The sequence below is a fragment of the Augochlora pura genome, chromosome 1, assembly GCF_028453695.1.
Source record: "Augochlora pura isolate Apur16 chromosome 1, APUR_v2.2.1, whole genome shotgun sequence".
Lineage (NCBI taxonomy): Eukaryota > Metazoa > Arthropoda > Insecta > Hymenoptera > Halictidae > Augochlora > Augochlora pura.
Genome location: NC_135772.1, coordinates 11,405,738 through 11,430,770, shown reverse-complemented (window position 1 = coordinate 11,430,770; position 25,033 = coordinate 11,405,738). Strand labels below are relative to the sequence as shown.

Below are 25,033 nucleotides of genomic sequence, written 5' to 3'. Positions count from 1 at the left end.
GCAGCAGGCGTTTGGGCGAGGTTAGTATTGGAAGCGCGAAGAGGTCAACGCTCGGGAAAGCGCCTCTCGTTACGGCACTGCCATACGATATTATAAGCCCCGTCGCTCGGAAATCCCCCTCCGTCGACCTCCTCCCGCAAGACCTCCCGCTCCATCTTTCTCCTCCTTCACCTTCGCGATGAATTTTCCATCTCTCTTTCCCTTTGCCTGGTTTCCGCACTTTTTCCTCCTCGCGCCCCCCCCCCCCCCCTCTCACTCTCTCTCACTCTCACCCCCCTCTTTCAGTTTCTCTTTCTCTCTTTCTACCTCCTGGTTATTTCGCATTTTCTGTCCTTCACCTCTGTCTCATCCTTTCTCGCGTTCCGTCTCGTTCCCACAGCTTTCTCTTATTCATTCCGTGCCCCGCAATATCTGCGGCTTTTTATCCGTTTCCACGTCCTACACCAACACCCAGCAGTATTTCTCTCTCATCGGTTCAACCCTTTGTCTCTCTTCACCCCTTCACTGGTATCTGTCCAACCCCTGTTCCGCTAGCCTGTTCCACAGTTGTTTAGAATTCCAAAAAAAGCGAATCGAAGCCAAATTTTTAATTTTCTTTAAAGTAAATGAACTGTTGCTTACAGGTTCTTAAATATATGAGCAGCGTATATGAGGATTGTCAATAACCATTATAATTACGTACTTCCAACATCATACTTTTGTTTCCAAAGTACTATAAAAAGAGAATTTGGAAATTCAAAGGCAATAACCATGCAAATTTTATTTGATAGAAATTCAAGTTATATGCAAGGGTAACGAATAAGTGTGGAACCCTATCTTTTCAAAACTATCAAAATCGAATTCTACCATTTTAAAAAACTCTAAAACTATTCTACTCATAATGATTAATACATGAATAACGTGGTTATTGATTTAGTTCAGGTTTGTGGAGTTCTAAACCACTGTGCGTTCTTCTCTTCGACTCCATCCACCGCGCAACACTTTCGGTCACTTCGTTTTGTTCTAGCTTTCTCCGCTTTTCCGACTTTTTTCTGCCCCTTCCCAACCCACGTTGGGCTCTCGGTTCTCTCGCTCTTTCCGATCGCGCCGCGTTCTCTATCCTACTCGACTCACAATGTTCCGTTCCCACTCGGCCAGCTGTAGCTTTCAGCCGGTCGCACCGCATTGTGCCGTTATACCGGAGAGATCTATCCTCTCTCTCTCTCTCTCTCTCTCTCTCTCTTTCTCTCTCTTTTGCTCACTCTGTTTCTCCTCGCATGCTATACAACGGTCAGCGAAATCGTCGCATGGTCCGTTCCGCCTATTCAACGGGGGAGCTAGTCGTGAAAACCGCCCCTGCTCACTCCTCGAACCCTGTTATCGCTGCTTTCCCGGGTCGAACGTGATTACACGATCGGTCTTTCGGTCAGTGGGATTGGTGAACGCGTAGAAGCGGCTGACCGAGTCCGGGGCGATAAAAATGAGAGTTGGGCAAGAATGGTACGAGAGATGAGCCGCGTCGGAAGACGGGTGGGATATGATTGATCGACGCGACGTTTAATCGTTGGTCCATGTTCGCATGCTGCACCGGATGTCTAATCGGTCTTCCTCCCATTATTTTTTTCACGGAGAACGAATTCGTCTCGACTTATAATCTGTGTCGAATCGCCGAATCAAGGCCGCTGTTCACGGAAACATTATAGAATTCTACCGCGACGGATGAGTCAGCTCGGTTAAATGTATTGCCAGCCATATAAAGATGTTCGTGACACAAACTTGTCGAGATCTTCGACCAACCAAGTCAAAATGATATATTTCACGCATTGCAGTTTATCTGACGAAATGTGAGCGAACTTTGATTTGTCTGAGTACAATGTTTTTGTCAAATCTGAATTACCTGGCGTTTATGAGGCTTGACAGATAGAAGATTAATTTTTTTATCTTTGGTACTCGATGTTGGTTTTTGGCGTGGTCAGTAAAAACATTTCAGTTGTCCGCCAATTGTTGCATCAATGATTATATATCATTGTTTAAATTTATTACAGCTGTAATATCAGTTGTAGAACATAAACGATCCTGTGTGGCGTAAAGGATGCATGCGAGGACCCACTTTTTCTATCGTTTATTAATCGATTAAAAAGAAGAAACAATCTTGGAAAGTTACTTTGTTTGCTTCTAAGCAGTTTCCAATTTGTGAATAATACTTTTATTGTTCGACACATGATCGTAAAGTATACTAAAATAACAAACGAATTCGAATGTGAGCAAAAACATAAAAGCAGCTGTGTCTTGCTTAAATTTCGCAACCTTATGTTGTAGATTAACCCTTTTAGGGTTAGTCCATTTTTTCTATGTGCAATTACGTTTTGAAAAAGAGAAACTACTCTGTACGATTTTCATTGTGTCATATATTTATGTTATTCTTATGATTTTTAACAAATATCGAAACTCGTCGATTCGGCCCGATATTCTTCGCCTAGGTACGCTCCTTTCGCTCGGTGCTAAAAGGGTAAAAGCAACTGCATCTGCAATATTAACAGTTATAGAGCATGCGTGTAACTTTCAGGTGGACCAGTCCAACTAGAATGTGCATACGATTTCGCGGTATCTCGCGATATTGCAGCGGGTCGTGGATATACGTGTCTCAAATCACGAAGGGTGAGTCACCGCGCGTTCTGTCTCGTCATGGCGCGAAACGACGCCCGATAACTACGACGTCCGTTCTTCGGGTGGAAAAGAGGGTCACCAAATCGCTCGCGACTCGTCGGCTGATTCGACGTCTGGCACGACGGCTGTCAGTACGGATGATGGACGCGCACGTGCCAAAGACACGCGATCCGCCGATAACAGGGAAAAAGCGATGCGACCGAAGCCAAGAACGGTTCGGGGATTCATCCGGCGCAGCGGGCAAATCGCGAAGAGCCGCGTTCCGCTCGACGCCTCACGCGGAAACTCTGTCGTTTCGCGTCCTTTTGTCGGCCGCACAATGGCGCTCACCGGACCGAGAACTCGTGCAGGCTATTCGGGAGGATCGTAAAGTCACAGACACGCCGAGAGACTGACACATTCTTCCTTTCATCCTGCTGGGGAGCAGCGACTCTGATATGCTGCAGAGAACCGGGTTTTTCCTAGCGAGGGTTCGCCTCGATTTCCGTAATGGTCCCCGGAGGCTTGACCGCCTCTGCGCTCGTCTGGATTGATTCGAACAATGCTGTCGAACAGTTATGTAAGTAGTTTGCGTGTCTATAACCATTCGGTTATCGCACACTTTGCTTGAATTCGTAGAAAATCGCATTTTCAAGTGCAATCGTTGCCCCCCTTCGTAAAAGCAATGCATACGCTTCTATAATGTTTCCTAGGCACAATGGTACATGTTGAAGCATGTGCTATGTGTAGCACCGATGGTACATGCTTACATGTTCATTTAATGCGATATGCAAATAAGTCATAACAAACTTAGAACTGAAGAATTAATTTCCATCACAAGAATTTATTTCAATATCATGTATATAATAATAATAATTTTATATAGTATATTATATATATAATAATAATTATGTACAATATATTATATATGTAATTAATAATTACATATAGTATATCAAGTTTTAGTATAGTATCAAATGGCCACTGTGAAGAGACGAGTAAAAACAAGCTTAGCACGGAACGTGTCAAGGAAAGGCACCAACCCAACGAACAATCGATTATATTTGTTTTACATTCTTAAAGTTTCAAGCGTGCAGAATGTTATGTCAAAACGCTATTTCGAAATTCAAATATTTAGCGATCGAAGGTAAAGTTTCACAACGTTTACTTTACCAGAGAGGAAAGTTACCTTAAAACTTCATGTATGGTTTTTCGAAACTACATTTTTCAACCTCGCCGTCATTGCTAAATCCTCAGAACTGTACATCCGATTTAGATCAATATAGCGTACGATTTTTTATATGTCAATTATTTCATTTTTTACAAGTATCTAAAATTGATTTTTTGGGATAAAAAGCAGCAATTTTTATCCCCAAATTGCTGTCTTCTACGACTATTAAAATTTTCGAAATTCCATACGCCATATTTTAGTAAATAGTTTGTAGTTTATGAATTAAATGATATGTTTTTAAATCAGACTCTCCACTATTTGACAGTTGTGACGGCTAGCAGCCAATATTCCACGAAAAGAGATTTCGGGAACAAAGAAAAATTTCGTGATTTTGGACGATTTTTGTTTTCAAAAAATTAAAAAAACAAACCTGAATCGTATATTTTTAATGACTACCTACAAAAAATTCCCAAATTTTTCCTATCTCTTAAAGCCTCAGGGTGATGTCTCTCCTCAACCCACACAGTCCAAACTTTTTGTACGAGCATAAAAATATTTATGCAGCTTCAAATGAAGAAATATCAATCTTTGCGTGTAACGCTAAGCCTTGCGAGGCTTTTTTTGCAAAACAGATAATTTGTTATGCCCAAAATACTCTCTCGAGACGATAACAAATAAGATATTTATCGGATCGTACGAGAAAAAACAACGATCGTTTCTGTATGCGCCGATTGTCTCCAGGGGAACAACCGAGCTCGGATCGGTTAGAACGAGGACAAAGGATCATAGAAGATTCGTCATGTCGGTTCATACGTGACCCACGGTTTCGAGACGTGCGTGTACACTTGTTGCACCATTCGACCTGGCGAAGGCATTTAGACCGATCGAAAGTACCTTTGTTCCGCGGCATGACTCAAGTCTGCCGACTAACCGAGTTTATTTCTCGCCCAGCATGTTATCTGCCCGCTTTTATGGCGTGCGCGAGTTTCTTTCGCGCGTTCCACCACCGCGGATCATCTTTATTTCTTTGCTAATGACGCATCCCTGTAAGTGCTTTCGAAACAATGCAGCTGGTATTATCCGTTCGAATTGGAGCTGAAAACCGCAGGAAAACGGAAGGCTGGCGAGAAAAAAAGGAGGAAGAAATTCGAACGCTCGGTGTCGCGTATGCGAGAAGCGAGACCGAATACCTATTATGCGACGAGACAGTTTCAAACGGATCGTTAAAAGAACGATAGGATGGCGAACCTTCGCGCGGAATCTATTCACGTTTTTGTTGGAATCCGACTACGAGTCCAACAGTGGAACGATCGTTGCTGAATGTTGGAGACATCTCGTATTGTCCTGTTATTAGATAGATGCGCTCTTTGCATATGTTTGAAGATTTAATGGAGTTTTTATGCTGGTTGCTATTCGATGGAAATGTCTGTTTCTGTTTCGCCTTATTCACGTCACGTAAGACTGAAGTAGAACGTAAAATAACAGCAGCCTAATTTTGATAACATTGCGAATACTTTTTAATGTTGAACTTGTATTAAGAAAGCGTAAATGGCGTAAAACATGCAGCACCGACATTAGATATACTATGATTGTACAGTTACGTGTAAAAGAGAACAGTTATTTGAAGTGAACCCCCTTGTGCTGCAACAACCAGTCAGGCTCGCGATGAAGATTTCATACATAGTCTATCAAATAGGAATGTTATCCATTTATTGAAGAGACGAAATAAAATTTGATTTTTCTGTTATCGAAATCTGAAAGCGACGGTAAATGAAGACATACGGGAAACAAACATTCTCTTGTTCTATCGGAGAATTTATTACGGACGGATTGTACCATTTTCAATAAGTGATTAGCGTGATCCATAGGACTGTAAGATAACCGCGGCTTAATAAGTCGTTAAGTGCAACGATCTGACACACATAGACGATGATTCAACAGTGAGTAATACGGGAAGAGATCGGCGATAAACGAATTTCGCGAAGGACAATAGTTTGATTCTTGCGGCGCGGCGGATGCAACCGGTTCGTTAATCGACCGACTGTCAATTAGCGGCTGCTAATCTGTCAAAAAACATGATAGTAAGAAAATTGGAACATGTTATCGAAGTTACGCGGAATTCCAGTCTGGTTCGTCGAGGGGGCGTAGCTCAGATGGTAGAGCGCTCGCTTAGCATGCGAGAGGTACCGGGATCGATGCCCGGCGCCTCCAAATTACTTTTTTTCCGGAACTCGCTAACGAACCAATAACTTTTTAATGCTCTCTTCTACATGTCATTCAAATTTTTTTGATCTGTCTGGGAACGCACGCGTGTTTCCTGCAAGAACAATCGATATGGCCTATGGACGAAATCAACAGTTGTTTCCACTTTATGTACCCTTGGCGTAACCTCAACATTATATTCTCAACAACGCTGCAATTTATATTATTCAAAGTGACGTAACTGAAAAATTACAATAGTAACTTAATTGTTTTAGTAATCAATCGAACATTGTGTACTTTCGAACATAAGGTGTCGTTTGACTAATGTTCTTTTTCTTACTTCACGCTGTCATCACGTCCTCATGAAATTTAAACACTATGTTACAAATTTTTGCAAACATGAATAGAAATAAAATTGAAAATTATGTAAGCTATATCTGTTTTACAGCTTATTGTAGACGCCTTTTTGGAATCAATTTTCAACTGTCTAGTCAGCGATGTTATACAAGATGAATGTATACTTTCAACATTCTTCAGAGATTTAGTTCACATGTTATCTCGATTAGATTATTCTCGAATGCAACAGTCTGTGTTTGCTTTGATAAATATTGGACGAATTCTGTTATGTACGAAATTCGAAAACGAGGACTTTCAACGTGTATTTATTTCGATACAATGGTATCGCAATATCCAACAAATGTACATAACAGTAGTATTTGACAAAAGAGTATTTATTTTATGAATAATCATTATCGCCAGTCTGACTTGTTATGTATATTGAGTCACATCTAAATGTCACCGTGTTTGCTTTTAAAGGCTCAGTGTTGTCATTTACATTTACTTTGAAAAATCTGAAAACAAGTGACGCATTTGATAGACTAAATCAATACAATTAATCCTTCGCATTCGGAGCCTCTCAAACAAAACCACGATCACTGGTATTTTTTTCTAAAACTGTTTAATTGCTAGTTTCCTTGCGGCATCCACCAAACAATATAATCGATAAACCGCTGCAAGTTATTTTTTATAGATATTTTTGCAACAGAATATTGTAAATGCAGGTTGTTGAATTCTATACCACTATTCAGGTATCAAGTGAACAAAATTATTTGTTCAAACTGAAAAACTAATTTCCATGGTGATGTTTCGCGTACATTCAAGCTTGTAACCTGGGTAATACAAGAACAATTAACCCTTTGCCCTCGAAGTTATTTTAATTGAAAATCCAAAATAATTTTTCTAAGTATAGTATTTCCATTTTGTATGACAAAGTGCATTTTGTGCATATGAAGTTGAGTCTTGCGACTTATGCAACAGCTATAGTTTTAATAATTTCATGTAAATATAATCTTGGAATGTCATATAATAATTTTAGTGTTGCCTCAGAATCTTCACCCGAGTGCAAAGGGTTAATATCATAAATCAAAACTTTCCTATTTTATGAAATAAATTGCCTCGATTTTATCGAGTTCGTTTTCGATCCATTTTGCGCCGACACCTACGAATGCTCACACGCCACTGATTAGATTGCCTAAAATTCGGTGTCAATAAGGCCGATAACTATTCAGTGTCGAGTACTCGTACCGATAGGACGTATCTGTTTACAGTGTGCGAGTGCCGAAGCAAATTGATAATAGACAAGTGCCATTACTAAGTGTATGTTAATGAGTGCCTTTATCTGAAAAATAGTGTGCAAAACCGATGAGTGGTGGTAGTAACCACCCAGAGGAGATGATTTCTGAGTACAGGGATCACTCCTCCAACTCGCAAACACAAAAACTCCAAGAAACCCAATCGAATCCAGAATCAAATCGAAAATCATACGCTTCAATGGTCACCAATAACAGCTTTCCAAAGAGAGATCAAGCCATAACCATGAAATCAATTGAGGGAACACCAATTAAAGAATATGCAAATAGGAAAAATAATAAACTCTAACGCTATTAGATTTATCTCAAGGATCTCAAATAATAGAATATGTATCTACCTAGACTCGAAAAACACTGTCACAGAACTCATAAACAAGCAACCAAGAATCACCGTCAACAATACCCACGTGGAAATAAAACCTCTAATTACGCCATCTCAACGTATCATATTATCGAATGTATCACCAACGATCCCACATGAGATTATTGAAAAGATTTTCAAACAAAACAACGTCAGAATGACATCAAAAATATCATTCCTAAGAGCAGGTCTCCAAAAATCGGGCTATACACACGTTTTAAGTTTCAGAAGACAAGTGTATGTAAACCCAGAAAATACAGGAAAAGACATTGAAAAAGCATACGACATGATATGCAGAAAAAGAACCCTAACCATTCTAAAAAAGCTAGGACTCCAAGGGAATTTATAGAAAATTTCTTACTGGAGACACGAATAAGGGTACGAGTAAAAAACAAACTATCGAAACTTGTAATAATTCAAAATGGACTACCCCAGGGTTCTGTAATCAGTGTTACCTTATTTTTAATTGTAATAAATGAAATCCTCTCAACAATATCCGCACCAGTTAAAGCCTACTTATTTGCAGACGACATGACCATTTTATACCAAGGATTAAGTGCAGCTACAACACAATCCATATTACAAGACACGCTAAACAAACTCCAAAATTGGGTAATCAAATCAGGCACCAAATTCTCCAAAACTAAGACCAAGTATATAATTTTCTCTAAAAAACGCAAGACACCAAAAATTAATTTATTCCTTGGAAACACAGAACTCGAACAGGTAAACTCGCTTAAAATCCTGGGTATGACATTTGACAGCAAACTCACATGGCAACCACACATTACCAACCTAAAAACAGATTGCATACAACGCTTAAATATTCTAAAAATAACAGCAGCAAATACTTGGGGAGCAGATTATCAGGTGCTAATACACACGTATAAGGCAATCATCAGAGCCAAGATAGATTATGGTTCAATCGTCTATAATTCAGCTTGCAAAACCACCCTCAAAAAATTAGATAGCATACACAATATGGCTCTAAGAATCGCAACAGGAGCATACATAACAAGCCCAATTCAAAGTGTACTAGAAGAAGCAAATGAACCACCCCTCAGTTTTAGGAGAAAATTACTCAGTACTTCTCAGGCAATAAAAATTTCGGCAACCCCAGATAAGCCCGTATACCTAACAACATTTACAAGAAACTACCTTATCACTAAGTATACACAAAAGAAACATTCAAGCAAACCATATTACTACAGAATACATACATATGAAGAAGAATTAAACACCAAATTAACATCCACCATACCTCGAAGACTTCCAACAATTCCACCATGGACAATCCAACCAATAGAAACAAATACTGAACTATTACTCCATGCAAAAGGAAACACAAATCCTGAAATATACCGCTCCTTAATGGCAAAAATTCTAAATAACCATAAAGACTATATACATACAATATACCAATACCGACGGTTCCAAGTTGGAATCTGGAACTGGATATGCAGTAGTAACACGGGAATCGATAGTCAGAATCAAACTTCCCAACGCAACATCAGTCTTCTCAGCCGAACTAATGGGTATAAACCATGCCTTTAAAATAGCACACGACAAATCCTATCAACAAACTGCCATACTCAACGATTCCTACAGTGCAATAGCAACATTAAATAATAAAATAACAAATAACGACACCATCCTCAATATCATAGAAATCTACCAAAAAATTACATGCAAAGGAAACAAAATAAAGATCATATGGATCCCATCTCACGTCGTCATCTCTGGCAACGAAAGAGCTGACCAAGTAGCCAAAGAAGCAACAACATTAACACCGCCAAGTGATGACCAAAATTTACACATGGGAGACATGATAAAAACAATCAAAAGCCAGCTAACGCAACAATGGGAAACTACATGGAAACAAACAGCTCCACCCCATATAACTAATATTACAGAAAAATTTTTCAATAACTATCAAATGACGAGTACACTACCCAGGAGGGACCAAGTAGCGATTACCCGCATCCGAATTGGCCATTCCAGATACACAAACTCATATCTGCTAACTAAAGAACCACCCCCACAATGTGAAGAATGTAACACCCAAACGACAACGGATCACCTAATCTTAAACTGCCGGAAATACAATTCTCTGCGCACCAAACACAAACTAAACCCACTGCTCAAGGATAACATGAACAGCAACAAAATCAAGGACTTACTAAAATTTCTGAGAGATACAGGTTTAATAAACAAAATATAAGGTCTAAAACTAGAAGGTCGCTAATAGCCTTGCAGCTGATGCGACGTAAAAACTACTAAAGAAAAAAAAAAAATGACGATAACTATATACAGCTATCACCGGCGACGGTCATGCGACATTGAACGTCCTTCGTCGTTGAAACAAAGTCAAATCGAAAGGCTGCGATAGAGGCATTGTTTGTCGCTCGGATCGATTCGGTCTCTGCCACGAGTGCTCGCGCGGGCCCGCCTGGGTATTATCACAGCAAACAGCTGCGGTACAAAGATTTTTTGTAACGACACGTACCGAGGCGATACAGCCAGCTCACTATGGTTATAGGCTCGGCAGTTCGTAAAATACGGGAGAGCGAGGGAACGAGAACGAGCCTATTCCCTGCTCGTTCTTGCTACTTCTCGATCTCGCTTCTCACTCTCCCTCGTTCCACGAACTGCTCTTGGCCTGTTATGGTATAGTGCCACCGGTGTAACAATATCACGACGCGAGCACGCGTGTATCGCCCGGCACCATATTCGGCGGCGGAACGCGCGGAATACAGCTGTTCCCGATCACTATGAACCGCTGCGTCAACCACCGCAATTTAGACGAAAAGGTTAAAAGGGAAAACGGATTCAATGGCCAAAAGGACCTCCCAACAACCCGCTAAACGAGTACTTAGCTCGAGCACCTTGTCGAGAATGCTCTGGCCGATTGCGTTGCTCTTTGATGTTTTACGGTCTTTCAAAATTGTTAACTTTTTCAGTTTCGTTTCAGTTGATCGGCAATTATTTGACTATTCTTAGACATTATTTTACAGATAATTGTTGTCGAACAATTTCAGATCGAGTAGAGAAAGCGACACGTTGATACCGATATTAACTTCTTTTGGATCAGTGTTTTCCCTCAATCATTACATAATTTTCTATAAGGTTGTAGAATTTAATCGTACCACCATGTGTAACTCTAGAAGCTATTTAGAATAGTTTGTAAGTTACTGCAATTTTTCTTCTTCTTATTATATATAATTATATAATACTATTATTATTATACAATTATTCGTGAATGTAACGCAGCTACTGAAATAAGTATCTAACTATAAGAGCAATAGTAGACAATGTATTATTATTAAAATTATTAGCCTGTAATTTATCTTACTTGCATGTATCATGAGCTATAATACATATCTCTAATAAAATCGACAAACATAGCCATTGATAAAATGCAGTGATATCATGGCATTTATTAACTTGTAAATGGTACCTTTCCAATAATAAATATTCGTTGCGTGTTCACTTTATACTTGTCACAAAGAATTCGCCGGTCAACTTTACATTCCCTGCCCGATCATTGAATCTGAATAATCGCTGCTTCTATTAAAAATAATTGTGCGCGAATCGCGAGAAACAGTTACAGAGGAGAAAATAACTCGCGGAATAGCCGCAATTAGCGTTCTTTTCGTAGTGTACGTCGTTACCGGTCGATTAATAACCGATCGAAATATTTTACACCGCGACTCGTTAGCCGCCGAATAAATGGCCGCCGGGCATCGGAAACGCAATTTAATAGCCTGGGATCGGCGATTGGATCGAGGGAAACGTTCCGCTAGTCGTTACGAACCGGCCGGTATTACGGGCCGGCGATCGATCCGCGATTCCGCGTGACAGAATTCTGCAATAACAATGCGTGCGCCTGATAAAGTGCAGACACCCGTGTCATCCCGACGCACGAATCCGCGCCGGCCATTTTGTTTCACGAAAGTTGTGTACTGGGAATTATCGCGGTAGCGGCACGCGGCCGTATTATCTGCGGCTCTATTGACAACCGAGTATAAAGAGTAGAGTACGAAAATGCCAAGCTTCTTATTGGTCGGGAGACAATAACACGATACCGACAGAAACCAAGCAATCTCTTTTGCAGATCGGGATTAACAGACTCTTGTGAACGTCGTCGCCTCGTTATGTCGCTTCTACAATTCTTCACGCTGTCAGAAATAATAGTTAAAGCGATTGAAATTGAATAGACTGGAAAGAGAGACGGAAAAGTCTGATATAATGAACTTAATGCTCGTGTATCGTTATAAACATGTTATGAGATAATAGTTAAAATTAACAAATGAGTCGGATGGAACAGTCGCGAACGTCACGTTTTGTTATTTATCTCTCTGAAGCGCAGATATAAACAATTCTTACAGAAAGATTCGCACGATTGTTCGAAATATTGATTCTATAAAACTCCGATGGTTTAATACAAAATAAACGAACAGCTACGATAAATTAACTAATATCTACAATAGGAAAGGCGTAATAGATATATAAAAGATATGACAAACTAGATGAAACAAATAAATATTTAATTATTTCATTCAATAGATACTGATAGCTTGCATACATATAATACCAATTCAATGAACTCAGCATAATTTCGAAACATTGATGTTAAGAATAATAATTTTCAAATTACAATTTAACATCTACAGGCTTCGTTCATGGTTAGATATAAGAAATTATATAATAAGAATTTTAATAAACAGGATTTACATAACACTGCTATCGAATACTTTTAATAATTGTACCACTATTATTAAATATTTTTAATAGTTTGATTACTACTATTAAAAAATTGGGCTCAACTTTATCTCTATTTGAATTGAAACTCTTTCGTATGAATCGTTAAACCAGCGATATTGGTTAATTAACCACCGACTGTTTTTCGATTTCTGTAAACACGATCGATTATGAATTCCTTTCCACGTGGAGCTTTAGGTCGGTGGCAAATGCACGGCTTGTTGCATAATTCCTCTCGGGGCACAGCGAGTACACAAGACCGTTGCGTTGCGCCCATCATAATCTGTTTACGAATATTAGCTGTGCCGTTTAATTGCTGTGCTTTCGCGCGATAACCGCTGATGATGCGGTCGGAACACCTGATAACGACGATTAATAGGGGGAGCGGAAACGGCTTCATCCCGCGACAACCGCGAGACGTTGCCCACTCTTATTACAGCGAATCGCCATTGCCCGCGTCCAACATATGTTTTCCATCGACGTTTCTTCTCTCGCCGTGTCCGACGAGAGCTCTCTGGATCGCTGCCAACGGAGAACGATCGGTCGCGTGTAAACAGAATATTTTCGAGCAATCCGAAAAGAACGCGACTGTGACTGATATCGTTCCGAGCGATATGATTCACTGTGCTCTCGACGGCATATCTGATTGGCCGCGAGACTCTTTTATCCGCGTCCCCGAGTGTAAATTTATCGAGGCATTCCTCACACATTGATTAGAGCTCGAAGTTTGATAGCTACACCAACAACTTTTCGTTCTGTTTATCTAGGAATATTTGAGCTAAAAGGTCGCATATTACATCTGACGAGGATAGAAATTATTAACACGTTCACCGCAATGTCAGTTGCGTTGGTGTGACGTAAACCGATTTATTAATAAGCCCGGCATCAAGGCCAAAGAACGGACTAGTTTTACAGCGATTTGTCTTGACTCGTAAATTAATGTAGTTATTTGTACAGATTTAAAAATTCAATTTTACGTTCGATAGTAACTGTTGTCGAAGCACTTCGTTTATTATTTTCATTACACGGAATTTTTATAATTACTGCTCCGATAGTCAATCTGTTACATTATGCAATCCAATGAGAAGAAAATATTAAGGGATAATTCTGAAGAAAAACATAATATCTGAAGTTTTCACCTTACATGTACTGTTTACGAGAGAAAGGTAAAGAAATTCGATCAAGATAAACTATTAGTGTAAACTATTAAATGATGGTGGTTGAATTTAGTCAAGAATATTTTCAACACTCTTCATCAACCGAATTCTTCGCTAAATGTACCTAATATAGCTTTGAAATTTGCACTATCTCCTGTGACAAATTATATCTGTCTTCATCAATACACATACTGTACGTGTTTGGCATACCAGTGAAATGCTAGGTAATTGAATGACATCAGTGCATTCCTTGTACTTATGCCTAATCGAGCTATCACGTTATCGATCGTTAGATCAAAAGGGAGCAGCACAGATCAAAGAAGCATTTGAACAAAAATTATATATATTCGCTAAAAAGTATTCTGCTTTCTATTTCGTTTGAATCGCAGAACGCATGCGTAGAAAGGATAAGTATCCATTAACTTTCCATTTTGTCTATCCACCGTGTGGATAGACTCTGCATTTATGGATACGAAATAGCGAAACAGGATTCATGATTGTTCTCAGCAATCATCGTTACCAGAGAAACTTATTTGGCCGATTGGGAACGGATCGACTCGCCGTGATCCATCAAGACGGGCACAGAAAGTCTTCCGTATAAACCGTGGCCCGGCAGCGGATTACCGCGAATCCCATCGCATAATGTTTCACTCGAGGCTTTAGTCGGATTTCGGATAACGAGATTTTGAAGCGCGCCGCGTTAACTCCACTCTCGACCGGCTCGAGACACGATAATGCCTAAGAAGTTGTTTGTACAAGCTGTCGCGTTTCATTCCGAATACGGAGCTTTATTTTCCGCGTGATAATCGATAAACGATTAGCGAGATCTCGTATCTGTGCGGCACCGCGACCGGCACTTGGTAGCCGTCCAAGCCTACGCCGGTTCGATGATGTAAAACACCGGAATGGTGATAACGCGGCACTTGAAATATCGCGACGAACAAAATACGACAAAAATCACCGATCCTACCTTGAGGGGGTGAACGACGTGAGCGAAATATTATCTGCGAATGGTTCCCGGTCGTACCTCTGTTTATCGCGACCGATTCGACGCAAACAACCGGCGAATTTCGTAAACACCGATACCAGCCGAACAAATACCACTCTTGCAACATTTTCCAGCCCAATCACATCCAATTGCGCTCGAAAATCCACGCGTCTCTGTTTTTCCTTCGCGATATCGATGTTTGCCCGGCTATCGTCATCGGAGCGCGTTCCCGGATACGATCTCCTCTTTGTTACAGAATTCACATCGGATTTGTATTCGAATTGTTAACGTTCTAACTATTGGGTTGGCGAATAAGTTCGTAGCGTTTTTATATTTTCTCTTATTTTACAACGATTTGTTGTTGCTTGAGAAAGTCTCTCATATCTATTCGATAGAGCTGCCTGTACTTTACAAAACTATGCTAATCGTGTTTTTTTAGTCATTTAATTTTTTATTAGTTTTCAGGCTGTAAACGGCACATGTACGGCGACCGTAATAACAATTTGAGCTGCCCGCTTGCAGATGTCAAGGGTTCGGCGAAAAAACATTCCTTGACGTTTGCTGGTACGGAAATGATCTCTTTCCTTTATTTATTTTTTTATTACTTTCACGTGTACAGCAGACCTAGCTGATGAACGTCGCCGGTCGCGTACCGCTACTACCCTGCCAAACAGACCAGGGGCATACATTTCTCCCCCGAAAAAACTGGGCACAGGGTTAGAGAAAGTCACCACCCACAAGTAGCAAAAGGACATACCTTTTTGGGAAACAATCAATAAATAGCCAGAAAACGAAAGATCTCCAGCTATTTTGCCACATGTCAGAACCATGCGACTACACTGTACCGACTATACCAACTATCTCTTATTTTACAACGATTTATTGCTATTTGACAAAGTGTGTGAGCTGTTTCTGCTCTACAAAACGATGCGAATAGTTACAACAATTAATTAAGCCATTATGTATTCGCCGTTATTGTATGAAATATCGTATGTATGAAGAAAATGGAAAATGAATGAAAAATAAATGAAAGAATAAGGTAATATCCGTACCAGTAAACGTCAAGGAATGTATTTTTCGCCAAAACCTTGGCATCTGCAAGCGGACAGCTCGTATTGTTATTACATGATATTAATAATTAGGGATATATAAATTGTAGTAATTAATATAGTCATTAGTAATCTTTTTAATTGTAATTAGTGACGTTCGTTATAATGTATATTTTGATTACATTTATGTATTTATAAAATTAAATACATAAATGTAATCGAAATGATATGGTCATCGAGTTTATTTTAATCAGAAATATCCATCTAAACTATGTCATGTGATCATCTCATTTTAATTATAAAACTGTAATATGTTGAACAGTAATTCAGTTTGAAAATTTAAAATTAAAAATGTTCTATCATTGTATTGTGAGTTGTTGTTCCCGGAATTCGAGTGAAACTGATTTCCGGTCGATTGTATCTGCAAAAGTTTCTACCTGTGTATGTGTACTGGTCTTATTCTTACGAAGGTACTGTTACCCTCCACACGAGATTACTGTTGTCAGTGACAGAACAGGACAACAGTGAGTGAGTGAGCGAGATGGCAAGAGATGCGAGCCATCATGCGTCAGCCAATTATACGATCGCAGAAGCAAGTTCGCGCGTCGCTTTCACACACAGATATATGTAGGAGAGCGCGTTAGCCTCAAACAGGGTTTTATAACAAGATGTCACCCCGTTGCACATCGCGGTACTCAACCGTAAATAGAAATGCAGGTATTTTCGCGTTCTCTATAGTTAAAAGTGAGATGGTATAAATACGTAGGAAATTTCGATAATTGATTTATATAGTCTAGTCTATAAACTTATTCCATTTAGAATTGATGAATTTCATGTAATTTTGTCCAGTGGATTATATTTTAGGATAGACTTGCAATTATGACAGAAACGAGTACATCGAATGTAAGAAGTGAAAATTTAAGCGTCAATTTAAACAGAAAAAAGAGAAAAACATTTAAAGAATTTAAATATATTATTGCGTTATTTTCAATCCATTAAAATTAATGAGAAAAGAATTCAATGTCTAGGTATAGTTCTTACATAGAACAGCAATTAATGCAGGCAATTTTTATTTTGCACTCTCAGTCTACCTCTTTTGCTTATCTTATTAACTTAGAACATGGCCATAGAAGTTTCGAATAATAGGTTATTTAAATGAAAATTGTTGGAGAAACTGAAAGAGGAACTACAAAAGTTGAATGAACGATGTCTTCTCTTGAAACTCACATTTTGTAATACGGATGGTGGTACGCTTCGTTACGAACCCCAATAAATCAGAATGCTGTATTTCCAATTACCGACAGTCCCACGTGCAGGGAGTTGAAATTTTCAAGTGGCCTGCAGCTGGGACAGTAATACGACGGCAACTGGAAATACTGCCTGACCATAAGTATTGTCAGAACAGCAGCTTTCCAACGCAACATTTGGCACAAAAGGAATGTGGCAAAAATGAATTTTTCTGTACAAATAAATTCTTGTCCGAATGAATTCATATTCAAATAAAATTGTATTCGAATAAATTTTTGTTCGAGATAAACTTTCAAGTTGTTCATTCGATTGCATAACTTGAAGAAAACTTATTAATTTTTATTTTTTATTCATCCTCCGAATAAAATTTTCCCCAGCCGCATTGTAAGTACAATGCGACCACGAAATTTTACACGCGTTATAGAAAAATTGAAGTATCTTTTCAATTATAAGCGTACAGCCAAGGTTCATTCTGCTTTGTAGCCGTTTAAAACGCAGCGATTAAATACTTTCCGCCCCTCGATTGATTTACGACTGCGAACGCGGCCGACTGTATAGCCTAATGATGTTCACGCTCGTATCGCGATAGGACCGCCCTTTTCAGGGAACAAAAGGAAAAAGCGAGAGAGAGAGAGAGAGAGAGAGAGAGAGATAAAGCGATCGTTCGGTCTCGGTACGTTACGATCGTAGGAAAATGAGCAGAGGGATGCGATATATTGTTTGACACAGTTTTATGCCTCGATCGTAAAAGATCGTCACGCGCCCGTTCCTCGCCCGATCCGCCGTAGATCGTATCCCATCCGTGGAACAGTTTCGGCACAAGGGTAGCACAGCGTTACGAAAATATATATCTCGAATTTTATGCCCTCGCCCGCCAACTTTTTCACCACCGTCGCGGCAGTTTCCCCGGCGTTTCCAGCGAAAGCTCTCCTTAATTTACTGCCGCATAAAAGTCGCTAGCCACGGCTAAGGGTGCGCGCCTCCGTTCGGCGTCTTGGCCGACAAAAGGAACCAAGGGGTGGCGCTCCCGCCATCGACTGATCACAACGCGATACGATGTAATTCGATGAATTTTATTCGTCCCCGCGAACGCGGCGGCCGTGGGAACCGCTCGGCGTTTCCGTTTGCGGAACTCCCGCGGCGACAATAGCCGCGCGTGTTCTCTTCGGCTTTTGTTGCCGAAGAACAAGATACGGCGATAACGACGCGACCGGGATAAGAAAACGATTGTCCCGAGACAAATATTAAACGCGCGAGACGCCGAACGAAAACCTCGGCCGCGCAAACGGGGAATGAAAATTGTGCAAACGGCGAACGAAAGTGGCGTTATCGGATTGCGATTTGAAATTAGCAGGCAAATATGGTCTTCGTTATACTTATTCGTTCATGATATTATAATTTTTGCGACTCATTAGTTTTAACCCCTTGCCGTATCATTTTTTTTTCATAGTTATAATGGTAAACGCCTTTTCGATTGTAATTATTTCTTAGGAGAAAAAGGAAATTTATATTTATTGTATGTCTACGTTTACTAGAACAATTAAATATTGATCACAAGGCGACAGAATTTTATTCCAACTTAAAAGAACGGAATAACAATTATATTTAATAGAAATCTCCACCACGAGTCTGACCCGTTTAAGTACGGCAATTATGGTAATTAAAGTACGGCGGTTATGATATTTTATTATATTACTATTTAACACTAAATCTACTAATTAAAGTTCTCTTAATTGCGACTATTATAGAATGATCTACAAAGGTGGGAATTCGTGTGAATTTTCGCAGCCTATTTGTAACATACGTTCGAATTAAAAAAGAAAAACTAGTGGTGCATTAGACCGTGAGAATGGTTGTCCTAAAAAATCGATAGATGTAAATGATCTAAGGATATTCAGTTATATTTTCGTCAGAAAGGTCTACCGTTCGAGCGTTAAAATCAGCTAATATTCCGTGAAGATCGTATATACATACAGTTCAATTATAACTAGACCGTGAATTTTCATGCCAAACAACAGTTGTCTGCATCAATAGTAAAAAACACAAGCTAAATAGCAAGTTCTTTCTTTTCTTAATTATTTTAAAGACTTAAAGATAGTTAACTTTTTAAAGTTCTCATAATGTTTCTACTATTTTATATTATAACAACTCAATTTAACCATAAATGCGTAAAATGCACAATATAATTATAATCAGACTGTGTCAATGTAATTATAATTCATATTGTGTAGGATTTACTAAAATGATTAAATAAGGAAAAATATTTACAATTAATATAACAAATATAACATAACAAAATATAACAAATAATATACATAATTAAGGTAACAAAACCTCGAGGCAACATTCCCGGTAACTAAGTAACACGATTATCAATGTGGGAAACGCGTCTCTCTTTAATGTGTCGCATCCATTGTACATTGTGTCCGGGGTGAGGAGGTTGAAAGGTAGTAATCGACGCTAAACACAAATCGCTTGTACAAATTTCTACCTCGATAAATCGATAGACGCCGGTGAAAACGGGCCGGGTTCGGGTAACTCGCAAACAGAGGTTACCCGTCCGCGTCCTTCGACTACAAAGTCACGGACGTCAGAAGGGTGCGAAAGTGATTGTGGGCCATGTGTCAACGGTATAATAAAAGGTCTTCGGCGAAGGACGAGGCACCGTTGAAATTGCGCGCGACTCATGAGTAATAATACCTCGACGTGACGGCCCGAAAGGAACGGAACGCATCGGGTTCACGACAGGCCTTTATGGTCCTCAAAAAGAGTGACTGTAAGACTGGCGGACACATTTTCTTCACGGCAGCACGGGATAACCCGCTCCGAGGACAACGCGCGCGCTATGACACAGATTTTTCGGGTTCATTAAGCGTATCTATTGATCGCCTAATTCGATGAGCTTTCGGGAGACGTTAGGCTCTCGTATTGTAAACTCGTCGACCGTTTGTCATCTTATTCGTATTGTTCAGTATATTTATCTTCAACCCTTCTATTCTAGTTTGACGTTGTTGTATGAAGTTGAAATAATTTATGTAGCTTGAAATCAGTAAATGCAGAAACAATCTTAATGTATAAATTAATAGCGAATTTTAAATTTTTAAAAAGGGTGAAAGGTAACATTTGAAAATTGAGACGCATATCTTCTTTGACCATAATGGAAAAATTAGAAAACAATTATACGTAGAGGGTTAAAACAATATCGTTGGACGTTAGAACAATCTTTAAAATAGTGAACAATGAAAAACAAATAACATCCACTTTAACATCAAAAACCATCTGTCATTGTTTCAAGTCAATATTTGATCAAATTTTAAGGATTTTCATAGAGGTCATGAATAATGAATTAAAATGGAAATATTAATGACCTAATCAGGCTAGTTGTAAATCTAATCTAGAAAGTAAGAACTGTACTACATTAAACTATAATGATCTGCTCTACATTAATTATGATAGTAACATAAATAACAGCTTTACGAATATTCTACGCGTTTGATTTTCCAATGTAGTAGTTTTGTTAATTAATTCGTGTTTCTGTCTATTCTTGTTCTTTCGTAATCACTTCTGGTCCAAGTTTTGTAAACTCCGAGTTTTCTTGCTCGTTTTAATTTTTATTGTATTACGAAATGCATATGCATAACCGCAGAAATCGATAAGAGCAAAAACCCCGGCCGAGTTAAAATGATTCAGTATTTATCGTGCAAGGGTGAAAATACTCGATAATGTTATCGTGCGCGAAACGTAAAAGCGGATCAAACGAAGGCGTAATTGGTTGCGTGTAGGATTAGATAATGAGAAAGAGGAAGGAAGAAAAGATACCGAAAACGCGTATTCAGCAGAAACTTCTGAACGTATGTTTTTTGCACGTATAAACGGTAAGACTGCAGATTCTCCATTTATTCTAGTACTTAGCGAAAAACATAAGTTCGATTAACTCCGTTGCGCGAGTATCAACCAAAAAAATTCTGCAGTGGAATCTAGATTATCCAGGATCTTTTAGATCGTTTACTCCAAATACGGAAAAGTCATTCTACATTAACCCCTTGACGTACCATTCTCATTACAATTATTATGATTAGAACTTTTTCGATTGCACTAGTTTCTTAGGAGACAAAGGAATTTTCCAGTTATTTTTTTCCAGTTAATTTTTACAGGTATTTCATACTTTCGTGGCTGACTGTAACTAACATTTAATAACGACCTTTAGCCATTTTCTCCGTGAACAAATAACAAAATAAATCGATTCGTTTAAACGACATTATTGCGCAACGTTCCAGAGATCATCCTCATCAGCTACTCGTAATCGGTTATTCGATGCAACACTCATTCGATTAGCGCGAAAATATCACGAGCACGGTTTCTACCCCCCCCCCCCCACCCCACCCCCAGCTCGGGGAGGGTGAACGGAGGTTCCAGTGAAAATGCGATTTCCGTGATAACCGGCGATTCGTGGCAGTTGATGGCGAGAGAATAAATCGAGTAGTTGAGGCGAATAAGCGAGCACCCTACGTTTCCGCCACTTTATATCGCGGCGGGGTTCGGAGGGTGGCTGGGGATGGGAAGGGGGTCGATATTGTATTAGAACGCCACAGTATAAGCATAAAAGGACGCTTACGAACCAACCGGATTCAGCTGGATTGTGACTGGCTCGGGGTATCGCTCGTGCCGGGGATGCCCGTAAAGAAAATTAAAGACACGAGCAAATTGTTTATAAACAGGAAGCTGACGGCTGGCGGCTAGCAGTCACGCGCCTGCAGAGATTAGCTGTTACGACTAGAAGGGATGTTAATACGGTATCTCGTGCTTGTGGCCTCAACTAGCCACGTTTCGCGGATGCATGCGTCGAAGACGTTCCTGAACATTGGCACTCTGATAGCGGAGAATTTTCATATCTTCTGCTGCTATCGTAGTTGACTGTATTTTACTGTTCCTAAGAAACCGAGAGAGAAATGAAATTGTTTCACAGACACAAGTAAAATTGAATATGATAGAGATCTTTGAGTTTAGCACAACCAAACCTGTAAATATTAAGATTCTTCATTTCAGAATTATTGATACTGCAAACACGTTTCTGCGGATAATTATGGGGCCCTTATTTAAACCAATTTTGTAATAAAAATATACACTACCCACTAATAAAAATAATTGAAGTGACGACGTTAAATGAACCAGAAGTACATAGCTGCCAATATATTATTTCCATTAAGCTAAAGATATTATAGAAAGAAAGAGATACCAAAATAGCTCCCCCAAAAAATATTTATTTTGCAGTAAGTTATTTTATATCTTAAATTTCTCATAATTTATTTTCAGAAATATCGAAGAACGTCAAAATACATCTTTTCAATGGATTCTCATTACGCGTGACACACAATGACCTAAGACATACAGATCTCAATCTACTTTGTTGACTCAGGACGGATAGCAACATATCGACTCATTTCGTATTTCGACTGAAAATAAACACAACCTAAACTGTTTTGTGTCTGGTTTCATCTGTTTAGTTCGTGGCGATAAGATTCGTAATCTACAAACTTTGAAATATAACTCATTGCAACCTATTTATAGTTCTTTCAACAATTCTGTCAACGTTAGCCGGGATAAGTTGTTTGGATGAGAAATATGATCCTCTGAAAAGCTGAATGGAACGGTCTGTGCAACTCCTTCGACCGTTGCAACGGAAGAGCGGGGTTCTTTGGTTGGCAATCGAGGGTATCTGTGTTTTCACAAGAGAGATTTGACTTTGTAGCTCACGGTGCCTGGGAGGGGAGGTGGCGAAGATCGAGGGAAAGAGAGAAACACAGCATAATTATCGACGATCGGTAAACAACAAAGCCGGTTATCGGTTGCCTGATGCAACACGGAAATGAGTTTCATCAGCTACCGTAAATAGACTATGCAAGATTATAGATAGACAGAATCGGCCGTAATTGTACATTTTTACGGAGGATTCGATGGATAATGATCGCGAGCTTTTGCCGATCATTGAATCGTAGCAACCGCGGAGCAAAACGACGCTAGTATTCCATAAATGCTACAATGTTGCCTCTTAACCGTCTATCATCTTTCTATCCTGAATGTATTTGCACGATCGCTTTAATTGTAATTTGTTTAAATTAAACGAACATTATTCAAACCTCTTTATCGCGTTCTATAAAAGATAAGCGTAAATTGCGAGATAGAGAAACAACAAAGATCGAAAAGATCTGTTTGTCAATAAAAATTCTCAGGGCCGATTTTTTAACGCAGAACTTATTTTGCAACTTAAAAAATATTTGCACCAGTGGCTCTATTCTTCGTTTGCATGGTCAGTCACATACAACTTATCCGACGCTTCTATCATGACCCATATTTGCTCGTGGGGTGATTATCCCCCCTTCCGATCTTCCCCTCTTCTCATGGATTCAAAGAGCGACCTATTGTTGTGGGGAGAGGGTGACGCGCGATTCAAATTGAAATGTAGTTTTTTTTTTCCTCTCATTCTCCGGCGGGCATGTAGCTGCGAGAGGGTTACCTACGCGGTTGCTGCGAGTCATAACAAAGTTGATCGACAATTTGTTACCCGCTGTTTTCTTCCGGAGAAATTCGCACGCCCGAGCGCGCAATCATTGTGACGTTTGCAAAATCATTGCGAAGGATTCTATCGAATTTCGAAGCAACATCTGTTGCTATCCGATTTTTATTACTCGGTTTTTAATCCAGGTAACAGGTCATCGTTAAATATTCCTTGTTTATGATGTAGAATAAATAGATTTTAGTGCTTTAATTAACTGCTAACACATTTTATGCAAATTGAACTATAGAAAAAAGGTAAACTGTACAAATTAAAATATGAAAGATGTCAGGTGGTATCTTTTGTTCTTAACGTTCGAAAAATGAATAGATATTATAATGGATGTTAATATAAGGCTTCTATTCATTAACAGTGTGTGGTTTTTATGTTCTGGAATATAATGGGACAATGAGACTGCCACATAAACTTATTCCGAAGAACTGCAATAACTGATGACGACACAAGGTATTATTTCCGCGACCGAATAGAGAAACAGGTAAAGGAAGGTAACTAAACGTATTCATACACGTAACGTAACTTCATCCTACGATTCTTCTTCGCTCCACCTTATGACTCATGCTACACACTTCAACGAACGAACAACGTACACCGATCGAAAACAAGTATTCGATAATTACCACCGCAAAACAATTGGAATGAGAGCTATCTGAAAACAGTCTCTCTCGTTTAAGTTCCCTGCGATTAATAGACCAACTTCTGCATTTCGTAATCAAAGCACCGATTTCCCGCGTGTCCAGTCCTTCCAAGACAATTACAAGACTACTAGTATGACTAACGACATCGCTTTAAAATAGCGTCAATTAATCATCGGACCGTGACAGCGGCCCATTAAACGAGACACCGAGCACGCACTCGCAGCAAAAATAACAACATTATCATGGGTTGGGCGTGTAACGCCGCAATCATGCGGCCATTAGACAGCCGATCTTGCGTTCACAGTAATACCAAAGATTTGCCAAGAACGAGACGCTCGAGGATCCGGTGTACACGTTGAAATCCCGTCACAACTATTGATTCCTTTCAACGCATTCAAATCACCGGGTTAGCGACCACCCTCTTCCTTGCTCCCACTTGGGACCGCGTCCTCTCTCTCTCTCTCTCTCGAGGGTTCTCGCAAATCCCTTTCCCTTTATAGGTTCATCGTTCTTGCCCAGCAGGAGCGCGGCCTGCCCAGCTCCAGTCTCCCGTTTCCGATCTCACAATATGTGTCGCAGAAATAAACCTTACCGACTGACAGCCCGGCAAAAT

At 39.6% G+C, this 25,033-nt stretch overlaps 1 protein-coding gene and 1 non-coding gene across 6 annotated transcripts in view; one reads left to right on the top strand and one right to left on the bottom strand.

Annotated features, from left to right (window-relative positions):
• Positions 1 to 25,033, bottom strand: part of Sesn (Sestrin) — a 248,374-nt gene that overhangs the window by 43,078 nt on the left and 180,263 nt on the right. The gene's annotated exons all lie outside the window — the stretch shown is intronic.
• Positions 5,935 to 6,007, top strand: Trnaa-agc (transfer RNA alanine (anticodon AGC)). The gene has a single exon. It is a non-coding gene; the product is annotated as a tRNA-Ala (tRNA).